Source organism: Salmo salar, chromosome 15 (assembly GCF_965601325.2).
Source record: "Salmo salar chromosome 15, fSalSal1, whole genome shotgun sequence".
NCBI classification, from domain to species: Eukaryota; Metazoa; Chordata; class Actinopteri; order Salmoniformes; family Salmonidae; genus Salmo; species Salmo salar.
This window is the reverse complement of record NC_138305.1, coordinates 70237730-70252462: the sequence shown is the minus strand read 5'-3', so window position 1 is coordinate 70252462 and position 14733 is coordinate 70237730. Positions and strand designations below refer to the sequence as shown.

Sequence of the window (14733 nt, the reverse complement as noted above, 5' to 3'; positions counted from 1 at the left end):
ACAACACTTACAGTTGACCGGGGCAGCTCTAGCAAGGCAGAAATTTGCCGAACTGACTAGTTGGAAAGGTGGCATCCTATAACGATTGAAAAGTCACTGAGCTCTTCAGTAAGGCGGTTCTTCTGCCAATGTTTGTGTATGGAGATTGCATGGCTGTGTGCTTGATTTTATACACCTGGCAGCAATGGGTGTAGTTGAAATAGCCGAATCCACAAATATGAAGGGGTGTCCACATACTTTTGTATATATAGTGTATCTGCCATTTTATCATCTCTTCTTGTTAAACTTGTTAAAATTGTTAAACACAAGCACCCTCTACTGGCCAGACATTAGAATAGTGTTTCAACAGTGCGCTCGTACATTGTGTGTCTGTGGTATTCTGCTATGCTGAGAATATATCACATTCACGTACCCCCGAGCAAGTGTCATGTAAAAATCCCCAATACTAATACTAAAATGACTGTGACAATAAGATGTTTATTCCTGAAATGTCCTCATTTAATTTTCGGATAGCGTTTTTCTGCCGTAGACATATCAGATGCTGTAAAAGTCCAGTGAAAGAGATGATAAAACTACACACAATTAATGCCCTGGTCGTAATTAGTTTAATTGTTCATTATGGACGGTATATCCAAGTCACTTGATTGCTGCAAGGTTGCAGTTTCATTCACTTGCTAATGTTACTTTTTAAGAATTAAGCGTACAGCTGATAGTTGCTTTTACAATCTAAACAGATGCCTTAAAGACATACTTCTCCCAAATGCACAATAGACACACTTTAACCTCAATCTGACAAATTATCATATGAAAGTCTGATAAAGTGCATAAATTGTTATCTGTACGTCATCATTATAGCCTTGATCAACATTGGGTGGATTGGAAGTGACCTTATCTAGATTATCCTAAATAGTAGGGTCACAACAGGATCAATTTAGAATCTCAACACACCCTTATCGAAAAAACAGGCTTCTGGCAAGCAGTTGTGGAAAATATTTTAGCTAATTTACCACTCATATTTTCACATGCAAATTAGTTTTTTGGCTAACTGTTGCTGCAAATTTGCTTCGACTCTGGGGAAACTTGTGGCGAACATTGTACTGTTTGTTGCAAGTATGGTGCAAACTCAGTATGACTATGCAAATTAGATCAGGTTTTTGGTTACTGTGTGTTACATTTTAATGTTATCTACACTGAACAAAAATATAAACGCAACATGTAAAGTGATGGTCCCATGTTTCATGAGCTGAATAAAAGATCGCAGAATTTTCCATACACACAAAAAGCTTATTTCGCTCAAATTTTGTGCACAAATTTGTTTACATCCCTGTTGGTGAACATTTCTCCTTTGCCAAGATAATCCATCCACCTGACAGGTGTGGCATATCAAGAAGCTGATTAAACAGTATGATCATTACACAGGTCACCTTTTGCTGGGGAAAACAAAAGGCCACTCTAAAATGTTCAGTTTTGCCACACAACACAATGCCACAGATGTATCAAGTGTTGAGGGAGCGTGCAATTGGCATTTACTGCAGGAATGTCCACCAGAGCTGTTGTCAGAGAATTAAATGTTCATTTCTCTACCAAAAGCCGCATCCAATGTCATTCTAGAGAATTTGTTAGTACTTCCAACCAGCCTCACAAGCGCAGATCACGAGTAACCACGCCAGCCCAGGACCTCCACATCCGGCTTCTTCACCTATGGGATGGTCTGAGACGAGCCACCCGGACAGCTGATGAAACTGTGGGTTTGCACAACCAAAGATTTCTGCGCAAACTGTCAAACGGTCTCAGGGAAGCTCATCTGCATGCTCGTCGTCTTCACCAGGGTTTTGACCTGACTGCAGTTCGGCGTCGTAACCAACTTCCGTGGGAAAATGCTCACCTTCGATGGCCACTGGCGCGCTGGAGAAGTGTGCGCTTCACGGATGAATCACAGTTTCAACTGTACCAGGCAGGTGGCAGACAGCGTGTATGGTGTCATGTGGACGAGTGGTTTGCTGATGTCAAAGGAGAGTTCCATGGTGTCAGTGGGGTTATGGTATGGGCAGGCATAAGCTACGGACAAACACAATTGCATTTTATCAATGGCAATTTAGATGCACAGAGATAGCGTGACGATATCCTGAGGCCCATTGTGGTGCCATTCATCCACTGTCATCACCTCATGTTTCAGCATGATAATGTGGCCCTATGTAGCAAGGATCTGTACATAATTCCTGAAAGCTGAAAATGTCCCAGTTCTTCCATGACCTGTATACTCACCAGACATGTCACCCATTGAGCATGTTTGGGATGCTCTGAATTGATGTGTACGACAGCATGTTCCAGTTCCTGCCAATATCCAGCAACTTCACACAGCCATTGAAGAGGAGTGGGACAACATTTCACAGGCCATAATCAACAGCCTAATCAACTCTATTCAAAGGAGATGTCGCGCTGCATGTGGAAAATGGTGGTCACACCAGATACTGACTGGTTTTCTGATCCCTACTTTTCTTTAAGGCATCTGTGACCAATAGATGCATATATGTATTCCCAATCATATGAAACCCATAGATTAGGCCCTAATGAATTTATTTCAGTTGACCGATTTCCTTATATGAACTGTAACTCAGTAAAACCTTTAAAATTGTTGCATGTTGCGTTTATATCTTTGTTCAGTGTAGAAAGAAAATCAGCCCTAGCAGATGTCATTGTGTGCTAACATACAGGGAGGCTCTTCCTCTGTTAAGGAGCATCCTGCACACACACATCCCAAAGCCAATAAGGGAACACTTCAACAAAAGCCCGGAGTAAGAAAGAATACAGGGGTCATTTAAATTCCTCCATCAATATAGAGATTAAAGCGAGAACAGCTAAAGCGGCACTTGAACCAGTGACCACTGTAGTTAGAGGACAATTCCTCTAGTGCCTGTGCCATAACGCTCCAGACCTCATGGCAGGACCCATAGTATACTTTCCGGTATATACAGGCAGGCTTCAATAACAGTGATCATAAAAGGGGGCTACATGTCTGAAGGAAAGAGAAATGAATGTACCGCGTGTCCCTCCATGACAGGGGTCTACCATGCTGGCGGTCGTACTTGTCGTGTCTCCTTGGCACTTCATTGATCAATTTGTGTCATTGATTAGCCATCTGAAAATCCTGAAAATCTGTTTCTTATGAAAAGGGAGTGTATACTGCGTCCAAGTACTAGTTTTGTGTACCTCTGCTTTATAATAACAGAAGATGAATTAGGAAGTTAGAATACACACTATCTGTATGGAACAAATCTGTCATGTCCAGTGGTGTCACTAGGAATTCTTCGCTGGGGCAGTTTAAAAGCACCCCTTCACAAACACCAATCTATGGTACTAATGGTCTCTTGGGGGTGCTAGGCCTATTTTTGAGGACGCTTCAGCACTGTCAAGCCCCTCCCTGGAGCCGCCCATTGCTATCCCTTACCCTTTCTTTTATGACGCATGTAACCAAAGATGATCTATTATATTGACAAGTAACCGCTCTAACAATGGAAATACATGTCCTCAAAGATGCAAGCACTGTACTGTCTATGATGGAAGCAGGCAGGATGAGCCGAGATCAGGTAGGACCATTCTAGACAATGAGAGGGCAAATACGTGTGTGAACAACAGGCACACCTCTGATACACAGTTGTTTTTTTAAAAGTTTCCGAAATGCCACGTGCGCCCAATTATATCAGTGCATTCGTAAAACAAACTAAATATTACGAAAGTTCTATTCAATCAAATATGCCTCACATAGCAAATTCACAACTTTTTTGTTAACCAAATTCGATACTCTTTTTGACCACCATACAAAAATTCCCCAGCTAGCACACAACTTTCTGAGAACCATATGTTTCTTAGAGCTTGGTGAGAGCGTGGTTGTCCTATGGTTATTTTGCATACAACCGCCCACAACATCCTTGGAATGGTGCAGGATGATTGCTTGGCTTTTGGAACATTCAGCACATTTAAGGAACTTGACCCCAAAAAGTATTGCTATTTCATTCCTTTAACGGAATTTTTACTAAAAGTTCAAACATCGTTACATTTCATTTAAATGTTTGTAATATTCTAGGAATGTCATCCAACTGTTTTGAAATTGGGAATGTTCACAAATAGTTCAGAGAACATTAAGAAACAATGTTCTTCATTAAAAATGTTAGTACTTCAGCATAATGTTTCCTACAAGTGTACTCATGGTTCTATTTAAACTCATGTTCTCAAATTGTTCCAAGAACGTAAAGAAACAATGTTATTCTGTAGGAATTTCAGCAATAATGTTTCCTCATGGTTCTATTTCAAGTAGTTTTCTCAAATTTTTTTATAGAACGTTAAGAAACAACGTTCTCTGTGGGAATTTCAGTACTTTAGCATGATGTTTCCTCATGGTTCTATTTAAAGTTCAGAGAATGTTCTAAGAATTATATACCATGACTAGATCCTGAGGCCCATTGCCGTGCCATTTATCCGCTGCTATCATTGAGCATGGTTGGGATGCTCTGGATCGACGTGTATGACAGCATGTTCCAGTTCCCGCCAATATCCAGCAACTTTACACAGCCCTTGTGGCCTGTGCAATGTTGTCCCACTCCTCTCAATCAACAGCCTGATCAACTTTATGCGAAGGAGATGTGCCGCGCTGCATGAGGAAAATGGTGGTCACACTAGATACTGACTGGTTTTCTGATCCACGCCTCTACCTTTATTTAATACAGATGAATATCTGTATTCCCAGTTGTGAAATCCATAGCTTAGGGCCTAACAAATTTATCTCAATTGACTGATTTCCTTATATGAACTGTAAAATCTTTGAAATTGTTGCATGTTAGGTTTATACTTTTGTTAAGTATAATAGTATCTTTATTGTCCATTATACTACAAATACAGTGCATTCTGAAAGTATTCAAATCCCTTGACTTTTTCCACATTTTGTTACAAATTTGATTACATTTGGTATTTTATTAGGATCCACATTAGCTGTTGCAAAAGCAGCAGCTACTCTTCCTGGGGTTCACACAAAACGAAACATAATACAGAATGATATAATACAGAACATCAATAGACAAGAACAGCTCAAGGACAGAACTACATTTAAAAAAAAATGAATAGGCACATGTAGCCTACATATCAATACATACACAAACTATCGAGGTGGGAGAGGCATTGTGCCATGAGGTGTTGCTTTATCTGTTTTTTGAAACCAGGTTTGCAGTTTATTTGAGCAATATGAGATGGAAGGGAGTTCCATGCAATAATGGTTCTATATAAAATACTGTACGGTTTCTTAAATTTGTTCTGGATTTGGGGACTGAAAATGTCTGACGGTGGCATGTCTGGTGGGGTAAGTGTGTGTGTGTCAGAGCTGTGTGTGTAAGTTGACTATGCAAACAATTTGGGATTTTCAACACACCGTTTCTTATATTAAAAGAAGTGATGCAGTCAGTCTCCTCAATTCTTAGCCAAGAGAGAAGGCCATGCATAGTATTTATATCAGCCCTCTGATTACAATGAAGAGCAAGACGTGCTGCTCTGTTCTGGGGGTGACCAAGAACCCGATGGTCACTCTGACAGAGCTCCAGAGTTCCTCTGTGGAGATGGGAGAACCTTCCAGAAGGACAACCATCTCTGCAGCACTCCAGCAATCAGGCCTTCATGGTAGAGTGGCTAGACAGAAGCCAGTAAATATTAGCGGAAACTGGAACATGCTGGATGTTGGCCGGAACTGGAACATGCTGTCATACATGTTGATCCAGAGCATCCCAAACATGCTCAATGATGGCAGCGGATAAATGTCACGGCAATGGGCCTCAGGATCTCATGGTATATAATTCTTAGAACATTCTCTGAACTTTAAATATAACCATGAGGAAACATCATGCTAAAGTCCTGAAATTCCCACAGAAGAACATTGTTTCTTAACGTTCTATAAACAATTTGAGAACTACTTGAAATAGAACCATGAGGAAACATTATTGCTGAAGTACTGAAATTCCCACAGAATTACATTGTTTCTTTACGTTCTTGGAACAATTTGAGAACATGAGTTTAAATAGAACCATGAGTAAACTTGTAGGAAACATTATGCTGAAGTACTAACATTTTTACTGAAGAACGTTGTTTCTTAATGTTCTCTGAACTATTTGTGAACATTCCCAATTTCAAAACAGTTGGAGAACATTCCTAGAACATTACAAACATTTGAATGAAATGTAACCATGTTTGAACTTTTAGGAAAAATTCCTCAGTAAAAGGCACATGACAGCCTGCTTGGAGTTGGCCAAAATACACCTAAAGACTCTCAACAAGATTCAATGCTCTGAATGCCAAGCGTCATGTCTGGAGGAAACCTGGCACCATCACTACGGTGAAGGATGGTGGTGGCATCATTATGTCGGGAGGATGTTTTCCAGTGGCAGGGACTGGGAGACTAGTCAGGATCGAGGGAAAGAGGGAAAGAGCAAAGTACAGAGAGATCCTTGATGAAAATCTGCTCAGGACCTCAGACTGGGACGAAGGTTCACCTTCCAACAGGACAACGACCCTAAACACACAGCCAAGACAACGCAGGAGTGGCTTCTGGACAAGTCTCTGAATGTCCTTGAGTCGCCCAGCCAGAGCCCGGACTTGAACCCGATTGAACATCTCTGGAGAGACCTGATAATAGCTGTGCAGCAACGCTCCTCATCAACCTGACAGAGCTTGAGAGGATCTGCAGAGAAGAATGGGAGAAACTCCCCAAATACAGGTGTGCCAAGCTTGTAGCGTCATACCCAAGAATTCGAGGCTGTACTCGCTGCCAAAGGTGCTTCAACAAAGTATTGAGCAAAGGGTCTGAATACTTATGTAAATGTGATATATCAGTTTTTAATTTTTAATACATTTGCAAACATTTATAAAAAACTTTTTTTGCTTTGTAATTATGGGGTATTGTGTGTAGATTGATGAGCGAGGAAAAACTATTGAATCAATTTTAGGATAAGGCTGTAACATAACAAAATGTGGAAAAAGTCAAGGGGTCTGAATACTTTCCAAATGCACTGTATATGTTTTGACCATGACAGTTTACAATCTAAGGTAACGCCAACTAATTTACTCTCCTCAACTAGTTCAACAGCCACACCATTCATTACCAGATTCAGCTGGTAGTTTTTACAACAACAGGTTGTCAATAATATCAAAGGCTGCACTGAGATCTAAAAGTCTATCTCTCACAATCTTTTTATTATCAATTTATTTAAACCAATCATCAGTCATTTGTGTCAGTGCAGTACATGTTGAGTGCCCTTCTCTATAGGCATGCTGAAAGTCTTGTTAATTTGTTTACAGAGAAATAACATTGTATTTGTTCAAAAACTATTTTTTCCAACAGTTTTCTAAGAGCTGGAAGCAAGCTGATATGTCTGCTGTTAGAACCAGTAAAGGCTGTTTTACCACTCTTGGGTATCAGAATGACTTTGGCTTCCCTTCAGGCCTGAGGACAAAGACTTTCCTCTAGGCTCAGATTAAATATATGACAGATAGGAGTGGCTATAGAGTCAGCTACCATCCTCAGTAGCTTTCCATCTAAGTTGTCAATGCCAGGAGGTTTGTCATTATTGATCGATAACAATAATTTTCCACCTCTCCCACACTTACTTTACAAAATTCAAACTTGCAATGCTTTTCTTTCATTATTATTAGTTTTTCTATGCATTTATACGATGGCTCACTGTTCAGTGTTGGCATTTCCTACCTAAGTTTGCCCACTTTGCCAATCATTCAAATTATTAGCAACATCAAATGGTTTTGTGATGAATAAGCCTTCTGATTCAATGAAAGATGGAGTTGATTTAGTCTTTCTGCCCATAATTTCATTTAAAGTACCCCCCCCCCCCCCCCCCCCCCCCACCCACTTCATTTCTCAATTTGCAGTAAGCCAGCTAGTCAGATGTGGAGCCAGACTTATTAGCCACTCCTTTTGCCCCATCTCTTTCAACCATATAGTTGTTTAATTCCTCATCAAACCATGGAGTCTTAACAGTTCTAACAGTTTGTTTCTTAACAGCGGAATGCTTCTCAATAATTGGACAAAGCAATTTCATAAATTCATCAACTGCAGCGTCTGGATGCTCCTTATTAATCACATCAGACCAACACATATTTTACATTATTCACATAAGTCACAGCAAAATCTTTTGTATGATCTTTTATACACTATTTTAGGCCCAGCTTTTAGAACTTTGGCTCTCCTGGATATAGCCACTATATTGTGATCAATGGGTAGGGATACAGAGTTCTAACGTATTAGTAAAAATGTGATCCATACATGTGGATGATCTTGATCCTGATGATCAACACCCTGGTAGGTTGATTAATAACCTGAACCAGATTACAGACACTGGTTACAGTAAGAAGCTTCCTCTTGAGCGGACAGCTTAATGGAAATCAGTCAATATTCAGGTCCCCCAAAAAGCAGACCTCTCTGTTTACGTCACATACACTATCAAGTATTTCACACACATTATTTAGATACTGACTGTTGGCACTTCAGCAACACCCCAAAATAATAACACTTGACATAAGATCTTCTCTAAGCATTACAGGGATATGGTTCTGAATATATATACTCAGAAAAAAAAAAAGAAACGTCCCTCTTTCAGGACCCTGTCTTTCAAAGATAATTCTTAAAAATCCAAATAACTTAACAGATCTTCATTGTAAATGGTTTAAACACTGTTTCCCATGCTTGGTCAATGAACCATAAACAATTAATGAACGTGCACCTGTGGAACAGTCATTAAGACACTAACAGCTTACAGACGGTAGACCATTAAGGTCACAGCTATGAAAACGTAGGACACTAAAGAGGCCTTTCTACTGACTCTGAAAAACACCAAAAGAAACATGCCCAGGGTCCCTGCTCATCTGCGTGAATATGTCTTAGGCATGCTGCAAGGAGGCATGAGGACTGCAGATGTGGCCAGGGCAATAAATTGCAATGTCCATACTGTGAGACGCCTAAGACAGCGCTACAGGGAGACAGAACGGACAGCTGATCGTCCTCGCAGTGGCAGACCATGTGTAACAACACCTGCACAGAATCGGTACATCCGAACATCACACCACACACAGGTACAGGATGGCAACAACAACTGCCCGAGTTACACCAGGAACGCAGAATCCCTCCATCAGTGCTCAGACTGTCCGCAATAGGCTGAGAGAGGCTGGACTGAGGGCTTTGAAGGCCTGTTGTAAGGCAGGTCCTCACCAGACATCACCGGCAAAAACGTTTCCTATAGGCAGAAACCCACCTTCGCTGGACAAGACAGGACTGGCAAAAAGTGCTCTTCACTGACGAGTCGCGGTTTTGTCTCACCAGGGGTGATGGTTGGATTCGCATTTATCGTCGAAGGAATGAGCGTTACACCGAGGCCTGTACTCTGTAGCGGGATCGATTTGGAGGTGGAGGGTCCGTCATGGTCTGGGGCGGTGTGTCACAGCATCATCGGACTGAGCTTGTTGTCATTGCAGGCAATCTCAATGCTGTGCGTTACAGGAAAGACATCCTCCTCCCTCATGTGGTACCCTTCCTGCAGGCTCATCCTGACATGACCCTCCAGCATGACAATGCCACCAGCCATACTGCTTGTGGTCAGTGTTGTGCCATGGCCAGTGAAGAGCCCGGATCTCAATCCCATTGAGCATGTCTGGGACCTGTTGGTTTGGAGGGTGAGGGCTAGGGCCATGTCCAGGAACTTGCAGGTGCCTTGGTGGAAGAGTGGGGTAACATCTCACAGCAAGAACTGGCAAATCTGGTGCAGTCCATGAGGAGGAGATGCATGCACTGCAGTACTTAATACTGACTGTTACTTTTGATTTTGCCCCCCCCCCCCCCTTTGTTCAGGGACACATTATTCAATTTATGTTAGTCATAAGTCTGTGGAACTTGTTCAGTTTGTCTCAGTTGTTGAATCTTATGTTCATACAAACATTTACACATGTTAAGTTTGCTGAAAATAAACGCAGTTGACAGTGATAGGGCATTTCTTTTTTTGCTGAGAGATATATAATCAACACCTCCCCCATAAGCATTTCTGTCTCTTCTATAGATGTTATATCCTTGTATTGGTACTTCTGTATCATCAAGTAATATATGACTGATTATTGATTTCATGAACCTTATTTCTAAGGCTACATATATTAATATGGGCTATTTTCAGCCCTTTCCTCGGTAGCTTATCAGAGATAGACATAATACTGAAAAGAGCAAACAATGCAAGATAAAAAAATATACCTTCTGCAGTCCATAATCAATTGGTGTGTGTGCTGCGGGGTTGAAGCTACGAAACCATAGGCTTGGCTCTCTCAACCCTTCCAGGCTTCTGGGAGGGAGGGTGGACAATGAGCCAGTCATAGCAGATGTAAGCAATGTCCCCACTCACTCTGGCAGCTTTCATGACTGGGATAAGTTGTTTCCTCTTCTGGCGCACAGCTTCAGGATAGTCCTCGTTGAGGAAGATGTATACAGTACCAGTCAAGAGTTTGGGGACACCTGCTCATTCAAGCGTTTTTATTTATTTTTACTATTTTCTACATTGTAGAATATTAGTGAAGACATCAAAACTATGAAATAACACATATGGAATTATGTAATAACCAAAAAAAGTGTTATTTGAGATTCTTCAAAGTAGCCACCCTTTGCCTTGATGACAGCTTTGCACACTTTTGGCATTTTCTCAACCAGCTGGAATGCTTTTCCAACAGTCTTGAAGGAGTTCCCACATATGATGAGCACTTGTTGGCTGCTTTTCCTTCCCTCTGCGGTCCAACTCATCCCAAACCATCTCAATTGGGTTGAGGTCGGATGATTTGTGGAGGCCAGGTCATCTGATGCAGCACTCCATCACTTTCCTTCTTGATCAAATAGCCCTTACACAGCCTGGAAGTGTGTTGGGTCATTGTCCTGTTGAAAAACAAATAATAGTCCCACTAAGCACAAACCAGATGGGATGGCGTATTGCTGCAGAATGCTGTGGTAGCCATGCTGGTTAATTGTGCCTTTAATTCTAAATGAATTGCAGACAGTCACCAGCAAAGCACCCACACACCATCACACCTCCTTCTCCATGCTTCACAGTGGGAACCACACATGCGGAGATCATCCGTTCACCTACTCTGCGTCTCACAAAGACACGGCAGTTGGTTCCAAAAACCTCAAATTTGGACTCATCAGACCAAAGGACAGATTTCCACCGGTCTAATGTCCATTGCTTGTGTTTTTTTGCCCAAGCAAGTCTCTTCTTCTTATTGATGGCCTTTAATATTGGTTTCTTTGCAGCAATTCGACCATAAAGGCCTGATTCACACAGTCTCCTATGAACAGTTGATGTTGAGATGTGTCTGTTACTTGAACTCTGAAGCCTTTATTTGGGCTGCAATTTTTGAGGCTGGTACCTCTAATGAACTTATCCTCTGCAGCAGAGGTAACTCTGAGTCTTCCTTTCCTTGGCGGTCCTCATGAGAGCCAGTTTCATCATAGCTCTTGATGGTTTTTGCGACTGCACTTGAAGAAACGTTCAAAGTTCTTGAAATGTTCTGGATTGACTGACCTTCATGTCTTAAAGTAATGATGGACTGTCATTTCTCTTTGCTTATTTGAGCTGTTCTTGCCATAATATGGACTTGGTCTTTTACCAAATAGGACTATCTTCTGTATACCACCCCTACCTTTTCACAACACAATTGATTGGCTCAAACGCATTAAGAAGGAAAGAAATTCCACAAATTAACTTTTAACAAGGCACACCTGTTAATCGAAATGCATTCCAGGTGACTACCTCATGAAGCTGGTTGAGAGAATGCCATGAGTGTGCAAAGCTGTCGTCAAGGCAAAGGGTGGCTACTTTGAAGAATCTTAAAATCTAAAACATATTTTAATTTGTTTAACACTTTTTTGGTTACTAAATGATTCCATATGTGTTATTTCATCGTTTTGTTGTCTTCACTATTATTCTACAATGTAGAAAATTGTAAAAAAAAAAAAACAACCTGGAATGAGTAGGTGTGTCCAAACTTTTGCCTGGTATTGTACATTCCTCTCAAGTTCTTGGCTCTTTCCAGAACAGCTACCTTGTCCTTGAACCTCAGGAACTTGACCACTATCGGCCTGGGCCTGTCACCTGGGCCTGTAATGGGTTTTCCAGTCCTTTGGGTGCGCTCCACCTCAATCTTCCTGTGGTCCATCTTCAATTTCTCAGAGATCATTTCCCTAACTTTGTTATCTGACTCCAGGTCTCATGTGGAGATTCTGCAATTCTGCCCACAACCATTTTGTTCAGCCTTTATTGTCCCTCGAGATAATCTGATTTCTCCATCATTGTTATCATGGATTCACATAAAAAAAATGTCCTTTCTCAATGACTCACAGATTGCTGTTATCTTGCCGTTCTCCTGTTTCAACTCATCGAGCTGACCCTGGGAGAACTGCAAACAGTTCTTCAGGTCCTGGACCTCTCTGGTCAGGTCGTCCATTCTATTATTAGTTGAATCAACCAGTATTTGCACAAAACATTAGAAGCAATTTTCTTGTTGTTTTAACTACTGCTTCTATAACTATTTTTGTTAGTTTTAAAAGATCCTTCACGTGTGATAGACACCACTGTCCTCAAACGGTACTCCCACCGGCTTTGGTCTTTGTCATGGTAGCTAGCAACGTATGTTAGGCTGTTACTCCTCGCAGTTCCAGACAGGGCAGGTCACAGGGAAGATTGAAAACAACAAACTGCAGGCTAGTTAGCTGCTACCCCAAATAGCTCCTCAGACACATCCTTGGTCGGCAGGATCACTGGACAGAGACTAGCAGTCCCTGCAACTGATCTCAACTGGGTCACAGAATCCAAACTAAAAGTTAGCTAGCTACTTAGAACTTTCCAATACACTTTCAAAACAACAAAACTGAGCTCTCCCTCGTTCCACGTTCAACAGGAATAGTTTTTTTCCTTATCAATGTACACACAATACCCCATAATGACAAAGCAAAAACAAGTTTTTAGATTCTTTCCCCCCCAAAAAAATAAATAAAAACAATAATTTATATTACATTTACATAAGTATTCAGACCCTTTACTCAGTACTTTGTTGATGCACCTTTGGCAGCGATTACAGCCTTGAGTCTTCTTGGGTATGACGCTATAAGCTTGGCACACCTGTATTTAAGGAGGTTCTCGCATTCTTCTCTGCAGATCCTCCCAAGCTCTGTCAGGTTGGATGGGGGAGCACTGCACAGCTCTTTTCAGGTCTCTCCAGAGATGTTAGACCGGGTTCAAGTCCCGGCTCTGGTTGGGCCACTCAAGGACATTCAGAGACTTGTCCCGAAGCCACTCCTGCGTTGTCTTGGCTGTGTGTTTAGGGTTGTTGTCCTGTTGGAAGGTGAACCTTCGCCCCTATCAGAGGTCCTGAGCGCTCTGGAACAGGTTTTCATCATGGATCTTTCTGTACTTTGCTTCGTTCATCTTTCCCTTGATCCTGACTAGTCTCCCAGTCCCTGCCACTGGAAAACATCCCCACAGCATGACACTGCCACCACCATGCTTCACCGTCGGGAGAGACCTGAAAATAGCTGTGCAGCGATGCTCCCCATTCCAACCTGACAGAGCTTGACAAAATCTGCAGTGCCAAGCTTGTAGCGTCATACACAAGAAGACTCGAGGCTGTAATCGCTGCCAAAGGTGCTTCAACAAAGTACTGAGCAAAGGGTCTGAATACTTATGTAATTGTGATATTTACGTTTTTTATTCTTAATACATTTGCAAAATGTTCTAAAAACCTCTTTATGCTTTGTCATTATGGAGTATTTTGTGTATACTGATGAGGGGGGAAAAAAATATTTAAACCATTTTCGAATAAGGCTGTAACGTAACAAAATGCGGAAAAGTTAAGGGGTCTGAATACTTTCCGAATGCACTGTAAAAGCGTTTCCACTGACATTTCACTTATTTTTACAGACACAAAAAGATCCCACCTTTGTCAAGCATATTTTGTTTTTATCGACATTTGGAAAGTTAACCGTCAAATTTTCTGTTTCCATCAGGCCTGTCATGACATTTTTGTATCCAACATTTTACTTGCATCAAATGGTTGGATGTAAATCTGGTTATAGGTTATAGTTTAGCTGTCACAACACCGGCACCCAACTACCTGAGAGAGCCGACGCAAACACACACATACACGAGAGGCTGTACGCATCACAGGGTCAGCCGCAGAGCATTGGGTTAAGGGTGTCTTGTCTTGCCTAAATGGCAGAAGGCGTCACCTGACATGGGATGCCAGCAACCCCCCCCCCCCGTTAATTTGATGTAAATGTGTTATATTCACTTGTTGCTTAGTATTTGTAACAACTACAATCTAAGTATGCTATGTATGAACAGTCCGTTCTTAAACATTGTTAGCGGCATAAATATTTTGGTTTTCCCGTTATCATATCCTGCCCTCTTCCCTTACCTTACTGTTCTCAATCAAAATACTTACATTTAGCTGACAAAGAAAACTCATAATTTCCCTACCTGGGATTTTACTAGCTGTGATGTTCACAATGGCACAACATCACAATGGGCTAACACAAAGTGGGACTCTTATTTCGAGTAATGAATTGAGCAATGAATTAAAGCCACACTGTACAATAAGTGGGCCATTAACAAAAACATAGACAATAGTGCAAATACATCCCATCACATTTTCCCACGCAAA

At 41.4% G+C, this 14733-nt stretch overlaps 1 protein-coding gene across 2 annotated transcripts in view; it reads left to right on the top strand.

Annotated features, from left to right (window-relative positions):
• Positions 1–14733, top strand: part of LOC106571967 (uncharacterized) — a 78731-nt gene that overhangs the window by 48596 nt on the left and 15402 nt on the right. The window lies entirely within an intron of this gene.